Raw genomic sequence first — 17,998 nt, forward strand, 5'->3', positions numbered from 1 at the left:
CTACCTACATCCCTCTGAATCTGCTTAGTGTATTCATCTCTTGGTCTCCCTCTACGATTACTACCCTCCACGCTGCCCTCCAATACTAAATTGGTGATCCCTTGATGCCTCAGAACATGTCCTACCAGCCTATCCCTTCTTCTAGTCAAGTTGTGCCACAAACTCCTCTTCTCCCCAATCCTATTCAATACCTCCTCATTAGTTATGTGATCTACCCATCTAATCTTTGGCATTCTTCTGTAGCACCAGATTTCAAAAGCTTCTATTCTCTTCTTGTCTAAACTACTTATCATCCATGTTTCACTTCCATACATGGCTACACTCCATACAAATACTTTCAGAAACGACTTCCTGACACTTAAATCTATACTCGATGTTAACAAATTCCTCTTCTTCAGAAACACTTTCCTTGCCATAGCCAGTCTACATTTTATATCCTCTCTACTTCGACCATCATCAGTTATTTTGCTCCCCAAATAGCAAAACTCCTTTACTACCTTAAGTGTCTCATTTCCTAATCTAATTCCCTCAGCATCACCATACTTAATTCGACTACATTCCATTATCCTCGTTTTGCTTTTGTTGATGTTCATCTTATACCCTCCTTTCAAGACACTGTCCATTCCGTTCAAATGCTCTTCCAAGTCCTTTGCTGTTTCTGAGAGAATTACAATGTCATCGGCAGATCTCAAAGTTTTTATTTCTTTTCCATGGATTTTAATACCTTCTCCGAATTTTTCTTTTCTTTCCTTTACTGCTTGTTCAATATACAGATTGAATAACATCGGGGAGAGGCTACAACCCTGTTTCACTCCCTTCCCAACCACTGCTTCCCTTTCACGCCCCTCGGCTCTTATAACTACCATCTGGTTTCTGTACAAATTGTAAATAGCCTTTCCCTCCCTGTATTTTACCCCTGCCACCTTTAGAATTTGAAAGAGAGTATTCCAGTCAACATGGTCAAAAGCTTTCTCTAAGTCTACAAATGCTAGGAACGTAGGCTTGTCTTTCCTTAATCTTTCTTCTAAGTTGAGTCGTAAGGTCTGTATTGCCTCACGTGTTCCAATATTTCTACGGAGTCCAAACTGATCTTCCCCGAGGTCGGCTTCTACCAGTTTTTCCATTCGTCTGTAAAGAATTCGCGTTAGTATTTTGCGGCTGTGACTTATTAAACTGATAGTTCGGTGATTTTCACATCTGTGAACACCTGCTTTCTTTGGGATTGTAATTATTATATTCCTCTTGAAGTCTGACGGTATTTCGCCTGTCTCATACATCTTGCTCACCAGATGGTAGAGTTTTGTCAGGAATGGCTCTCCCAAGGCCGTCAGTAGTTCTGTTGGATTGTTGTCTACTCCCGGGGCCTTGTTTCGACTCATGTCTTTCAGTGCTCTGTCAAACTCTTCACACAGTATCGTATCTCCCATTTCATCTTCATCTACATCCTCTTCCATTTCCATAACACTGACCTCAAGTACATCGCCCCTGTATAGACCCTTTATATACTCCTTCCACCTTTCTGCTTTCCCTTCTTTGCTTAGAACTGGGTTTCCATCTAAGCTCTTGATATTCATACAAATCGTTCTCTTTTCTCCAAAGGTCTCTTTAATTTTCCTGTAGGCAGTATCTTTCTTACCCCTAGTGAGGTAAGCCTCTACGTCCTTACATTTGTCCTCTAGCCATCCCTGCTTAGCCATTTTGCACTTCCTGTCGATCTCATTTTTGAGACGTTTGTATTTATTGCATTTTTTATATTTTCTCCTTTGATCAATTAAATTCAATATTTTTTCCGTTACCCAAGGATTTCTACTAGCCCTCGTCTTTTTACCTACTTGATCCTGTGCTGCCTTCACTACTTCATCCCTCAAAGCTACCCATTCTTCTTCTACTGTATTTCTTTCCCCCATTCCTGTCAATTTTTCCCTTATACTCTCTCTGAAACTCTGTACAACCTCTGGTTTAGTCAGTTTATCCAGGTCCCATCTCCTTAAATTCCCACCTTTTTGCAGTCTCTTCAGTCCATAACCAATAGATTGTGGTCCGAGTCCACATCTGCCCCTGGAAATGTCTTACAATTTAAAACCTGATTCCTAAATCTCTGTCTTACCATTGTATAATCTATCTCAAACCTGTCAGTATCTCCAGGCTTCTTTCATGTATACAACCTCCTTTTATGATTATTGAACCAAGTGTTAGCTATGATTAAGTTATGCTCTGTGCAAAATTCTACCAGACGGCTTCCTCTTTCATTTCTCTCCCCCAATCCATATTCACCTACTACGTTTCCTTCTCTTCCTTTTCCTACTATCGAATTCCAGTCACCCATGACTATTAAATTTTCGTCTCCCCTCACTATCTGAATAATTTCTTTTATCTCAACATACATTTCTTCAATATCTTCGTCTTCTGCAGAGCTAGTTGGCATATAAACTTGTACTACTTTAGTAGACGTGGGCTTCGTGGCTGTCGTGGACAGAATAATGCGTTCACTATGCTGTTTGTAGTAGCTTACCTGCACTCCTATTTTTTATTCATTATTAAATCTACTCCTGCATTACCCCTATTTGATTTTGTATTTGTAACCCTGTATTCAGCTGACCAGAAGTCTAATTCCTCCTGCCACCGAACTTCACTAATTCCCACTGTATCTAACTTTAAAATATCCATTTCCCTTTTTAAAATTTCTAACCTACCTGCCCGATTAAGGGATCTGACATTCCACGCTCCGATCCGTAGAACGCCAGTTTTCTTTCTCCTGATACCAAAGTCCTCCTGAGTAGTCCCCGCCCGGAGATCCGAATGGGGGACTATATTACCTCCGGAATATTTTACCCAAGAGGACGCCATCATCATTTAACCATACAGTAAAGCTGCATGCCCTCGGGAAAAATTTACGGCTGTAGTTTCCCCTTGCTTTCAGCCATTCGCGGTACCAGCACAGCAAGGCCGTTTTGGTTAGTGTTATAAGGCCAGATCAGTCAATCATCCATACTGTTGCCCCTGCAACTACTGAGACGGCTGCTGCCCCTCTTCAGGAACCACACGTTTGTCTGGCCTCTCAACAGATATCCTTCCGTTATGGTTGCACCTACGGTACGGCCATCTGTATCGCTGAGGTATGCAAGCCTCCCACCAACGGCAAGGTCCATGGTTCACGGGGGCGCAAGCTTATAAAGAACTTAATTTAGCTGAAGAAACTTCTGACCTTTTTCCATTACTCTATGGTTCTTCAAATGAGTACAAGTACGTAATTGTAATGCTGTTAAACCTGTCAGTTGCTTAGGTGTTCCTTATGATTTGGAGAATATAGCGCTCGACCTCTCAGTCTATGGTGCCTGAGAACTATGCCATTAATAACTTATAGCTTAACTGTTATAGCATCAGTCATTTAGAATGGTTTCTGGCTGTGAGTTAAGTTCATACCATCGAGTGTACATTTTATTCTAATATTTTATACTTTACTAAATAGCAAAAATTGTATTCTTGACATAGACAATGTTTATACTGAGCCTGTGTAGAAACAATACCAATGTTATATGAGAACACTACTTCTGTGTTTGGTACCATATGCAACTGTTCCTGCATGTTGTTTATCCTACATTGTATGATACTTGATGATTAAGTCATCTGTATAATGAGATTTAGGTTAGCTAATGTTCGTAATTTTAATGATTACTGCCCAAGATCTAGATTATATGTTTGCTGATTGCATTTGAGGTCTAAGTTTTACAGTAACAGAATTTGAAATTACTGTCGTTTATTAATATTATGCTCCTTCAGAAATTAACAGCTATACACTCATGTAACTACATATATTGTATTATGAACAATGTATGTACTTAACAAGTGGGTATTGTTCTGCTTATTTATTTTTGATGTAGTCTTTTAGTTGCAAGTTATTTACAAATCATATGTTCTCATGATGTATATGCTGGTGATTACTAACTGACTGTCTAGATACTTTCGATTTACTAAACACTAGAGACTGTAACCTTCCCACAGAAATTTCATAAGACTTTTATTTAATATAAATGGAGCCAAATGTAACCTTCCAACAAAAATGTTGAATGACTATAATTTGAATGTTAACAAGAATACAACCTAACGTAATCTCCCAGCAAATAAATTCAATGACAATGACCATTAGACAAAAATTAGCAATCTGACCCAAGTATAAGTTCCTCACAAAACAAAATGAAAGTCAATTCAGTGATAAGAAAATATCAGTGATAATGAAAATTCAATTAAACCGAAATATCGGTCTTTGGCCCTGTGTAATAAAAATCATAATTAATTTCTTACCTCATTCGAAACTGCATGTCAAAGTTCTGCTCTTATTGTTGCCCATGGCTTGGAGGAAATGCTTCGTAAAAATTCTTTGAATTTAAGTAAAAACTTTTCTTTAAGGAAATGCAAGGGAAATATTATTGCAAAAAAGGATTGTTTGTTAAAAATGCTTAGTTTGAAATCAAATTATTATTTGGGCGATTTTTGTGAACAATTAAACATATTTACGATACATTACAATACATTATTAGCTGAGCGCAAAGCTGCTTATTGTGTTATTTAAATATATACCTTGTCCTCAATCTTGACCAGAATGCCATGTCGACGCCCGCCGACTCCTCACACACAACTACACTGGGCTGCTACTACCGACAGACTGCCTACATGCAGCTGCACTGCAAACTCTCAACCAACAGTCTCCTCTCGCAGCTCGCTACTCACTACTACTGCATCTCGCAACAAACTGCTTACTCTCACGGCTCGCTATTACTCTCTGGTCAAAGATTGTTATGCCTCACCATCGCTGTGTACACGTTTCATAACCCTCAACTGGGGGGGCAAAAATTTGGCAGCGATGGTGAGTCATTTGGACTTGCCAATCGCGGCAAAATTTTTTTTAACTAATTAGCTTTACAATTTACAGAATATTCAGATGTAGTACATGAATTAAATGTGGTGCACATGCACCGTGTACAAAACATTTCAGACAAAGACAAAACATAAGTACAAAACATATCAGGTAAATGTATATACAAATTATTTGATAGATAACAATGTGCACACGCACTGAAAAATTCTTTAGCATTTTCACAACAAATAAACAATGGCAAAAAATCATGTTGACAAGTGCACATGCACTGCAGTTTAAAACATGTCATCAAATCACAAAATGTATTAATAAATGGTAAAAGTGCACACACACTGTAGTACAGAAGATGTTTTTCTACAACAAACAAACAAATCAAGAAGTGTAATAAAGTGCACATGCACTATAGAAGTCTTTAGTAATTTCAGGATAACTGATCCCGTTAACAAAAGAAAAGAAGTGCACACGCACTGTATATGACCTTTTCATTTTACAATAATTAGGGAAGGAATAGGAAGGATTGCGTCATGGTTGTAGCACTTAGGTTGCACGCAGCTGCACTGAAAGTCCATATCTTTCCACAGAAATACAACACCAAGTGAGACCATTTGCTGTTCTTTTCCCAGAAGTATTTATCAGCGTATCCAAGACACTGAAATGTCGTAGTAATATTCCCAGTTTTCATTTTGGCAGTATATCAGGTACACCAAACAGTGGGACCATAATAACGTCTTCATCGCTCATGGTGGTGGACAGCATGTCGTGTCAACACCACGCTTTTACAAGGCACACCAACATAGAATTAGTGCAAAACCAAATATAGTGCTCCATGATCATGAGGATGGACAGGGCAAATGGATATTACAGTAATTCAGGGTGTTTAGCTCAGAAAGTGAAGGACATTAGGACACATACAAGTAATTACCTTAGTAGTTTGCGGCATTCATAGCCCACTATTGAACATTTCTGTACCATGAATGTAGTATTACAGAAAAATGTTCACAAAATTAAATTATTGGCATCATGGGTAATCATATTACAATAAACAGTGGCAGTCCTTGGCCAGTTACAAAGCATATTTAGTATGACAGAATAATGTTCATCCGAACTCTTCATTGAAAAGGAGAGTCAATTATTGGCATAGCATTAACATAATTCATTGAGGTATACTAATTATTGGCACTCAGTGGCCAGCAAGTACTGAATAGTACAGAACATTACACTAATTATTGGCACTCAGTGGCCAGCAAATATTGAATAGTACAAAACATTACACTAGTTATTGGCACTCAGTGTCCAGCAAGTATTAAATAGTACAACATTTTTTATCATTCAGTATTATTCAGAAATCTCTTAATTCATTATAAAAAATCAGTTAATTACAGTCATAGCATTAATAATCAGTATAACTCAGAAATCTCTTAAGTCATTATTAAAAATCAGTTAATTACAGTCATAGCATTAATAATCAGTATTACTCAGAAATCTCTTACGTCATTATTAAAATCAGTTAATTACAGTCATAGCATTAATAATCAGTAGTACTCAGAAATCTCTTAAGTCATTATTCGGGACTGGCAATACATATTTTTTTTTTTGTGCTAGCAAAGCATTGCTTTTGGTAATTATAAGAGAAAGCAAGAAGAGAAAAAAGGAAAAAAAAATTGATACTGGGTTGTTCCTGTAAATCAAAAATGTGTAACGTCATTCGTCATGAGTCAGCTGTAGCAAGGCTATGAAACAAGGCAGTATATGTGATCACATTTATAAATGATAGACACAAATGGGTAAAAAAATGTAAGTGCTAGTACAGGTATAATAAGTAACAGGTTTAGTAAGTATCATGAAAAGCTTCTGCTGGAAAAAATACAAAATGGATTATTGAACTGAAAGAAGAAGCGTATACTATGCTGAAAAGTAGTGAACTTCGAATTAACAGGTAGTGAAATGTGTATATAAAAAAATATGTTCCATAGCTGTCCTTTCCAAAACCTTCAGTCATCCTACTATACAATATAACACCTGCTGTCAAAGCAAACTGCAATAAATACTTAAATAACTACATAGTATAAATACATAAACTTCAACATCATCCTCATCTGTAAAGAAAAAACTTCATTATTCATCACTTCATTATTCATAACTCCATCATTATCATCACCTGTAAAGAAAAACTTCATTATTCATAGTATCACACTCTTCATCATTATTCATCTGCATTCATTATCATCTGCAAAAAATCACTTAATTATTCATTATACAATTATTCCTTATCTCTATCATATTTCATCACTAAAACTAAAATGTGTAGTTCTGTCTGACAGCCTGCATCAATTGCTTCGTATTCTGAAAGAAAAAATTAGTTAAGACTGCTATTCTGCGATGTGTATTGTTTATTCTTGTTAATGCTTGTTAATTCTGATCCATTTACTCTTCCTCATAAAGTTTTTTTTGCATCTTCTTTCGTTTATTCCGTAGGTGAAATTCCCATTTCTGTTTAATTTATTTTCTTTACACGTTATTTCTTTCTGAAAATGATGAACAAAGATTAATGTCTTGCATTCAAATCATATACCCACTAAATAATTACTGATTAATGGTAACAGAATCAAGCATACAGCATAACATGACAGAAAACGTAATATGTCAAAAGCATAGACAGTGTTCAAAGGCAAAATGTACACGGAATATCACAATGCAGCAGCAAAAAATGTAAAAATAGTCATGATGTTGAGATATCTTAAAGCAAAAATGTCAAAGTCAACTGGTGTTTGCTATGTCTTAACTAATTCATAGTGCATACAAACAAAACAGGAAAATAATCATATATACATAAAAAAAATGGAAAATGTGCACGGTCTGACGTGTAAAGACAAGAAAAGCGACCTGCTAACCTTACGTTGCCAGGCACTTGCCAAGAAAAAATACGATATTCATCAGTAAGTGTTCATGTGCGTATAATTGCATAAGTAATCATAAAAAATTAGGAAATGGCATTACTGTGCGATAAATCATAAAGTATGTTTATTGAATAAAGGGTTTGATGTTGGAGACGTGGTGATTGCCTTTACTTTTTTTCGTTCTCAAAGTTTCGACGTGTACAACATTGGGGTGAGGAATGCTGCGAATCCGATATGGACCTGCGCATAGAAGTTCAAATTTACTGCACCTACCTTTTATTTTGTTGGATAAATAGTGTGTACGTACTAATATCTTCTGTCCAACGTGAAAGTCTCGGCGTGTACAAACCTGTTTTTGCTGTCTTCTCCGGCGCTCTGCGGCACGTTTGATGTTGTTCAGTGCAATGTCAATTATTTCACGGTGTCTTAGTCGACGACAGGTAGGGAAGTTGATTAATTCTTTAATTTTGTTTGGTGGTTCAACGCTTTTCAGTATAACAGACGGAGATAACATACTGGATTCATTTGGAATGGAATTAATTACATCTTGGAATGAGAGTATGTGTGTGTCCCAATCAATATGTCTTTTGTGGCAGTATATTCTACACAGTTTACCAATTTCTTTCATTAATCGTTCACAAGGGTTCGAAGAAGCATGGTACTTGGATATATAGATCGGAGAAATGTTTCTAGCTCGTAACATACGTGTCCATATTTCAGAGCGAAACTGTGGTCCATTGTTGGAAATTACTTTCATCACATGCCCTACATGAAATAGAAAATGTTTTACAAATGCTTTTGAAACAGTTTTAGCAGTAGCTTTGCGTAACGGAGTGAAGGTAACAAATTTTGAAGTGAGTTCAACAGCGACAAAGATGTAGCAAAAACTTCTATTAGTACTAGGAATCGGACCAAAAATGTCTACTGCGGCCATATGTCTTAATTTAACAGGTATAATGGGATATAATGGAGGAATATGTGAAGTTGTGTCTGACTTAGCTTTCTGGCAAATTTTACATGACGCTAAAACTCGTCGTATACGTTTCTCCATGTTGTTAAAATAACAGTTCTGTCTCAATATAAGAAAACATTTTCTTGCTCCGTAATGTGCGTAACTTAAATGAGTGTACCAGATTAATTTGTTAACAAGTTCGTCAGGGATGCATAATGACCAATTGTTGCTGTCAGGGTGAGAGCGGCGAAATAGAATGTTATTGCGTACAGTGTAGTGATTTCTAATCGTAACATTATTCTTATCCTGCCAAAGCTGTTTAATTTCTTTCCACACATTGTCTTTACTTTGCTCTTTTGCTATGTCCTGTAATGACGACGAAATAAAATTTTCAAATGCAACTTGCTGGATGTACATGACGCTGAAATTTGCTTTGCAGAAGTTGGTTGTTACGTCTTGCTGATTGTTGCTGAGAGAACGAGATAGTGCGTCTGCTACAACATTTTGTGTGCCGGGAATATGAACAATTGTAAAATTAAATTCCTGTAAATAAAGCTTCCATCTGCTTAATCTGTCGTGAGTGAATTTAGCTGAAAGTAAGAACTGTATCGCTCTGTGGTCTGTGTAAACGGTAGTGTGTCTTCCATAAAGAAAATGCCTAAATCTCGTAAAAGCCCATACAACACATAATGTTTCTAGTTCTGTGACAGAATAATTTCGTTCAGCAGGTGACAGAATGCGGCTTGCAAATGCGATGTTTTTAATTACGATAGATCCATCTTCTTCAATTTCCTGAAAAATATGTACGCCTAAAGCTGTGTTGGAACTGTCAGTGGCAATGGAAAAATTTCTGGTAAGATCTGGGTGCGATAAAAGTGGTGCATTCAACAAAGTTTCTCTCAGGTTCACAAATTCAGAATGTGCTTGCTTATGCCAAGACCAAATACTGTTTTTACCTGTCAGTTGACATAATCTAGGTGTGTCTAAAACAGAGTGATGAATAAATTTACGAAAAAAATTAATTAAGCCCAAAAAGCTGCGTAATTGTTTCTTTGTCGTAGGAACCGTAATGTCACGTAGAGCTTGAAGTTTTTCCGGATCAGGCGCAATGCCTTCTGCTGAAATTACGTGTCCAAGAAATTTTATAGAAGTTTTGCCAAAGTGCGATTTACTTAGGTTAACTGTGAGTCCCTGCGCATGAAAAGTTTGCAACAGTCGTTCTAGAATCAGATTGTGTTCAGTCCAGTTAGCTTCTGCGATAAGAATGTCGTCTACGTACGTCGTGATTCTGTCTTTAAGTTCTGTCGGAAGTATTGTATTTAAACCGCGAATAAAAGCTGCAGATGAAATAGTTAAACCGAATGGTAATTTACAAAATTGATAACAGTCACCAAAACAGAGAAAAGCTGTATACTTTCTGCAATTCGGATGAAGCTGAATTTGCCAAAACCCCGATTTCAGATCTAGTGTAGAATAAATAGCAGTACCGTGAAATTTCTGTAGTAGTTCTTCTAGTGTCTGTGGTCGATCTGTTTCATTAATAATTATGTCATTAATGTGACGTGAATCAAGTACAAGGCGAAGTGAGCCATCTTTTTTCTTAACAATATGTAGCGGGTTTATGTACGGACTAACTGCTGGTTCAATAATTCCTTGGTCAAGCATATCCTGCAACTCTTTTTTAACCTGTTCTCTGTGTATATATGGAATGGGATAATGTTTGGATTTAAATGTATCGTGCGGTTTGACTTGAAATTCATACATAAAACCGGACATAGTACCAGGAATGTTGTCAAAAACGGGAGCTTGCTGAAAAAGAATTTTGTGTAGTTGCGTGCGTTCGTCGTCTGTATTTGCACAACTCTGTTTAACCTTATCAGAAATCATCTGCATTACATCATAGTCAGCTTCGTCTGGAGTATTATAGTTGTGTACGTACGTATCTGTGAACAATGTGGGATTACTGTCTATGTTACGCGTTACGGAAATGACCTCTGTGCAATTAATTGTCTGTTCTTCCGCAGATAAAGAGTGCTGAAATTCTAAAGCCAATTGTACATCTTCATCCTTTAGCATTAAATATGAATTTTGAAAATCAACCACTGCGTCGTGTTGTACGAGAAAATTAGTACCTAAAATAACGTTTGTTGTCAATAAAGGAACAATCCAAAAATCAGAGTGAAATGTGTGACCTGCAATACAAAATGATAAATGTGTCTGTAATTTAACGTCTACTCCTTTACTCGATACTGCTCCTGTTACTTTCGTTTTGCCTAGTGGTAATGTAGGATACGTATTCTCTTTATTACACTTGTTGAAAGTTTCTTCATTAATAACTGACATAGGTGAGCCAGAATCGATTACAGCTGAAAATTTCGATGAACCAATTTTAATTTCGATGACAGGGTGTGAAACAGTTTTTTGAACAACTGGTTTTTCCTGTAAAAGAGTGTCTCTAATGTCGTCAAAAGTAATTACATTTTCGTGAACAACATTCTGCGTGTCTAAAGTTGTGCTTGTGTTACTGGAAGATGTGGCCTGTACAGTATCTAGTCATATTCTATCTGACGTGTTATTATTTTCAGGACGATTCTGTGGCATTTCGACTATTTGAACTGTTCTATTACTTCTTCCAGACGTGTTACGCTCTGGATGATACCTACTGTCGGGTTCATTCATGACAACATGTTCTTGTGGATAATTTTGCTGCTGATATGACCGACTGTTAGATGTACGCTGAAAATTGCACTCATCGTTTTTACGTCTGTTGTGATAGTCGTTCCCATACGGTGCATTTCGATAGGAATTGTAATACTGTCTTCTCTGTACATAGTTATTTCCTTGCTGCCGTGCGCTACTATTTGTTGTATCAGGGACTATACGCGCACGCGGCGAAACATTAAAGCCTGGTTGACCTTGTGCATTCAATTGTTGGTTAGGTATTCTAACCGGCTGGTTTTGTTGCAGTTGTTGTGAAAAACCTCTATTGTTACTAAAATGTGGTTCTTCCTGCTGATAATTCTCTCGATACTGATAATTAGAATTTTGACTGTTATTAAAGTTTTCGTGATTGTCATTCCTAAAGCGTCTGTTACCTCTCCTATTGAAATTACGTGTCTGATCATAATTGCTGTACGTCTGTTGGCCTTGGTTGTTATACGAAAAACTTTTGTTTACGAAAGAATAATGTGATTGCTGCACTTCTAAAAGCTGCAGCAGATCCCTGAATGCCGAAATGTTTTCTTTTTGCTGACCCGTTAGAAGTGACACTCTTAATGATCGTGGTAATTTAGAAATGCATAATCGTATAAGTGTAGATTCACTGTACGGTTCACTTAGGTACTGGTTTTGTTGCACCATGTGCTCAAAAACTGAGTGACACTGGGAAAGTTTGAGTTCTCATAATTCGGTAAGCTAATTAGTTGATCTTTAATTCCGCGCTGTGTCGTCTTCGACCAATACGCTGATAGAAAAGCATTCTGAAATTCTTCAACCGAATAGCATTATCTCGCGATCGGTCTCATACGAGTTGCCGGTTCGCCTTCCAAAAAACTGCAAATAAATTCAAGTTTGTGCGTTACAGGCCAAGTCGGTGGAAAAGCAAAACTAAATTGTTGTATCCAATCTAGTGGGTGAATCTGTGTTCTGTCATTCTTAAACACTTTAAATTTTCTAACTGACAGAAAATGTTTGTAATCAAAATTATCGTCTCTATGTGATGGAACAGGTTCAGGATTGTAAGAGAATCTGTTGAACTGTGGTTGTTCGGAAGCTAAGTCCCGTACTCTCTGTAGATTACCCAAATTATACGCGCTGCGTGAGTCTGGCAAATGTTCGAAAAGTGGCGCCTGCTGTGATGTGTTATTAACTGAAATATTTTTCATCTCTGTTACTTCTTGCTGTAAACTCGACAATTTTCTACGCAACATGTTGTTAGACGAGTTGATCTCATTAATTGTCTGCTGCAAATTTTGAAATTCTGGTGTTTGGTTAAATGAAACCGGTGCAGTATCGTCTGATTTGCTGTCATTATTACTTTCAATAGCGTCAATACGACTGGCCAATTCATCACATTTTTCAGTCAGTATTTTTGCCTGATCATCGTTTTTACTGTCAGAAGCATTAATCTGTTTTTGTAACTTACTTGTGGTTTCGTTCAGTTTTTTAACGTCAGCTTTCACGACATCGGAATCCTGTGTTAGTTCTAATTGTTCAAATCTATCTGTCACTGTCTGAATATCTGCTGTGTGTGTATCTGTTTTTGATTTAAGATCAGAAATTTCATCGCGTAATTCCGCGTTCAACTGTTCGATGGTATTAATTTTGTCGGACACTGTAGCAATATTGTTGTCTACGTATGTTTTTGCTTTCGCAAACATTTTACGTTTGTCTTCTTGTCTCTGTGCTGTGATTGTTTCCACTACTTGTCGTTTTACTTTATTTTGATCCTGAATGAATATGCGGAAACGCGTATTACTGTTTTCTATGTGGTGATTAAAGCGTTCGTCAATCTGAGTGTTCTGTTGGTCGAATTTCGCGTCAATCTTTTCATTCATTGTGCGCGAAAGTTCCGCTGTCATTGCTTTAAACTCGTCGCGTAATTGTGTAGCCTTATCAGAGCATTGTTTAGCGACTGTACTAATTTCGTCTCTAAGTATTTCTGTTGCAGCTGTTTGCATTTCCCTTAATTCCTGAGCAACAGACCTAATTTCTTCGCTACTTTTTCTTGAACAAGCTTCAATTTCCTCGCGTAACTGTTCCTTAGTGTCATGACACTGCGCGGCAACGGCTCTAATTTGTTCACTTAACTGTTCGTTCTGTTCACTAAGTTCTTTGTGATTTTTGTCTTGTCTTTCATTCTGTTGTTTAAATTCTTCCCTCTGTTGTTTGTTTGATTCAAGAATTTGTAGCAATAATGCCCTAATTGGATCCGACACAAAATTAGCATTTCTATTCTCTGTACTATTTAATGATGGATCTGGAATTGTCTCGCTTTCTGTAACCATTTGGTTATTCTGAGATTTACAAAATGGTTTGCCAGTCGAATGTATACTATCGGTCACTATTTCGGAATTAAATGGATCCGTCGTATTTTCAGTATCCTGTTCATTTTCGTTAGAAAAATTCGTCTGAACGTTACTTGAATTTTCCAAATCGGGTGTGTTAAGCTGGGCAGCGCTCATTGCAACAGAGCGTCCCGCGTCATCAATTGTCGTCAAATTAACAGAGGAGACAATTGAGTTCGTTTGTTCATCATTAATACAAAAATCATCATTAGCGGTTGGAACGCACTGATTGTCAGTGAACGCAGGATTGTCATCATTACACTGCGTGTCACTAGTACTATTGATGAAGTTATTTAATTCGGTTGTTTCGTTCATAATACCTCGCGATACACTATTCACAGTCTTTCGCGGCATTTTCACAATTCACAATTATTAACAAAACAAATAAGCACAATGCAAAAGCAACACACAAATACAACAGAGCAACGAATTGCCGTTGACCTGTAGAAAGAAAGTCACAAGATTAGTAAAAGCGTTGCGCCAAATCCTAATTATATCTAAGCAAATAAGAGCAGAATCTGACTACTTTTCAGAAGATTCTCAACGAAATACGATCCTGGACCGGATGTCGCCAAGTGTAACCTTCCCACAAAAATGTTGAATGACTATAATTTGAATGTTAACAAGAATACAACCTAACGTAACCTCTCAGCAAATAAATTCAATGACAATGACCGTTAGACAAAAATTAGCAATCTGACCCAAGTATAAGTTCCTCACAAAACAAAATGAAAGTCAATTCAGTGATAAGAAAATATCAGTGATAATGAAAATTCAATTAAACCGAAATATCGGTCTTTGGCCCTGTGTAATAAAAATCATAATTAATTTCTTACCTCATTCGAAACTGCATGTCAAAGTTCTGCTCTTATTGTTGCCCACGGCTTGGAGGAAATGCTTCGTAAAAATTCTTTGAATTTAAGTAAAAACTTTTCTTTAAGGAAATGCAAGGGAAATATTATTGCAAAAAAGGATTGTTTGTTAAAAATGCTTAGTTTGAAATCAAATTATTATTGGGGCGATTTTTGTGAACAATTAAACATATTTACGATACATTACAATACATTATTAGCTGAGCGCAAAGCTGCTTATTGTGTTATTTAAATATATACCTTGTCCTCAATCTTGACCAGAATGCCATGTCGACGCCCGCCGACTCCTCACACACAACTAAACTGGGCTGCTACTACCGTCAGACTGCCTACATGCAGCTGCACTGCAAACTCTCAACCGACAGTCTCCTCTCGCGGCTCGCTACTCACTACTACTGCATCTCGCAACAAACTGCTTACTCTCGCGGCTCGCTATTACTCTCTGGTCAAAGATTGTTATGCCTCACCATCGCTGCGTACACGTTTCAAGACTTACTGTTGAGAGCTATAGCTTTAGGGAATGCTGACAAGTATATTACGCTCTAGGTATCCGATTATTTGTAAGTATCATTCTTTGGGGGATAATTTCATTGTGTTTCCGTGAATACTATTTATATTCACACTGTTGACAATAATGACACATTGTGATGCGACTGTCTTCTAAGATATATGTATATTGTTTTCATCTCGCAGATTGCTTTGTATCTAATCTAAATCGACTATGATTTAAGGTGCTTCCCATTGTATTCTTTGGAGCTCTTATATATGTGTGTGTTCATTTGTAGTTTAACTGAGATCAGTCCTCATGCTATTTCTTTCATAATTGGTTGTGAGTTTTTGTGAGGCCAATTTTACGTTGTTTAGAGTCGTGGTGAATAACCTGTGGTTACGTGAACATCTTCTGAGAACCTTCAATCCGTCTCAAGGAAAGATGAAATGTGTATCCATCCGATGTACTGCTTTTGTGAATACTTCGACATAATTGCTTGACATATTTGTTATCCTGTTTCACCAGCTCTTCTGTGCACATTGCGTATTTCAGTCTTGTTGATAGTCTTCCTATGATGATGGTTGCTTTGACCAAAACCGTCAAAGGCCAAAGAACAATCCACATAGCTGATGGCAAAAACTCAGTTCTCCAAGTTCCTGACCGCTGCAGCCATCTAACTAAAACGCGTGTTGTTGTTGTTGTGGTCTTTAGTCCAGAGACTGGTTTGATGCAGTTCTCCATGCTACTCTACCCTGTGCAAGCTGCTTCATCTCCCAGTACCTACTGCTACCTACATCCTTCTGAATCTGCTTAGTGTATTCATCTCTTGGTCTCCCTCTACGATTTTTAGCCTCCATGCTGCCCTACAATACTAAATTGGTGATCCCTTGACGCCTCAGAACATGTCCTACCAATCGATCCCTTCTTCTGGTCAAGTTGTGCCACAAATTTCTCTTCTCCCCAATTCTATTCTATACCTTCTCATTAGTTATGTGATCTACCCATCTAATCTTCAGCATTCTTTCTAAAACATTCATGACTTTGGTATTGGTACTGTGGTGTGGCACCTATAATGTATTAACAAATTACTTTCCTATTTCTCTCATGTTTTGAACCGATAAGATAAATAGCATAATTCTGTGATATCAAAGCACCTCAAATTTTTAAATACAAATCAGTTATATACAAAAGAGGCATGTTGTTTATTGATTCTCCTGAAAAATGTGAGGTTTTGCCACATTTGTCATTTCCACTCTGCAAATGACGGCATTTGTTCGTGCTTTCCAGCATGTGACTGTAAAATGCAGGTAATTGCAAGACGAAATCACCAAGCTAATATATATTTTCAGACCATTATTTTATCACGTAAGGTTTTAGACATTGATGTTTTTATATCTATGAGGGTACTTTGATAAGTTGGTACACAAGCAGGAAAAAATGTTTGTTTCGTAAACAACTCACATTACTCATCGACAGAGTCTCCTTTGAGGGATATACATTTTGCCCAGCTATCCTCCAGCTTTTTCATCCCAACGGAAAAGTGGTTATGTCAAACTTTGCAAAATACTCGTTGACTGCAGCTATCACTTCCTTATCTGCTGAGAAATTCTTTACTGCAAGCCGAAATTTCAAGCTAAGGAATAAGAAAAAGTCACGTGGAGTTAACTCTGGTGATCAGGTTGCATGAGGAACCAATTCAGTGCCCAATTCATGCACTTTGACCATTGTTATCGCTGGTGTGTGGAATGGAACAGTATACTGGTGAAAGACAGCTTTTTGCGTGGCAGCCTTGTTTTTTTTTTCAGCCAAGGCAAGTTCCAAACGATCCAATAACCAAGCATAATAGGGTCCATTTATGCTTCAGCCTTTTCCCAAGTAATCTATGAGGATTACTCCTTGGGGGTCCCAAAAAGCAGTTGCTATCACATTACCAGCTGACAAAAGGTAATAGCCTTCTTCGGTGCACTTTTACCGTGTCCATTGTTGTAACTGCCGTTTTGACTATGATGTGTAATGATGAATCCGGGTTTCATCAACAGTAAAAAATCGGGGGAAGAAATCTTGCGGATTGCGATTTAACATCGCCTGACATTATGCTAAAATGTTGGGCCGGGAGTGCTTTTGGCCGACTATGAGCAATCGCAGCACCCACCTCGCACCCAGTTTCTAATAGCCAATTCTTCCTGCAGGATATTATGCGCTCGCTCTGTTGAGATGCCTACAGTCTCAGCAATGCCACGAATTTTTATTCGATGGACATCATCATATCATGGAATTTGTGAAAAGTTTCCTTTGTGGTGACCTCAACTGGACGGCTGGAATTCCTTTCATCTTCGATAATTGTCTGACCACATTTAAATTCATTAACCCAAAAACAAATGGTCTTCCATGGTGCTGCAGAATTCGCGTGAACTTCGTCTAATTCTTTGGTTGTTATCTACTCAGCACTCATCCCTTTCCTCCACTCCCGGCCCTTCCCTTTTCCACCCAAGCACACATCCCTCACCCTATCACTGAACTGCTCTTCACCCCTCTCTTCGTTTTCCTTCTGTCCCCCTAGGGCATTTTCAGCACAAAAAGTTTGTTATCCATGCACTCATGTATATTTTAAAATTATGTGGTTACCTCTTATTTTGTTTTCTTTTATTTCCGTTTTAATAATTTTTGTTAATATTTTAATCTATTTGTATTTTATATGACATTATTAGTTTTTACATATGGTTTTGTATGAAATACCTATGGTTTTCGTAATATGCCCTCTATTATATTTATCCATTCCATTCCCAATGATTATTATTATTAACATGATTTGTCACTTGACATTTCTATGGTTGTCCACTGCACG

The sequence above is a fragment of the Schistocerca cancellata genome, chromosome 5, assembly GCF_023864275.1.
Source record: "Schistocerca cancellata isolate TAMUIC-IGC-003103 chromosome 5, iqSchCanc2.1, whole genome shotgun sequence".
NCBI classification, from domain to species: Eukaryota; Metazoa; Arthropoda; class Insecta; order Orthoptera; family Acrididae; genus Schistocerca; species Schistocerca cancellata.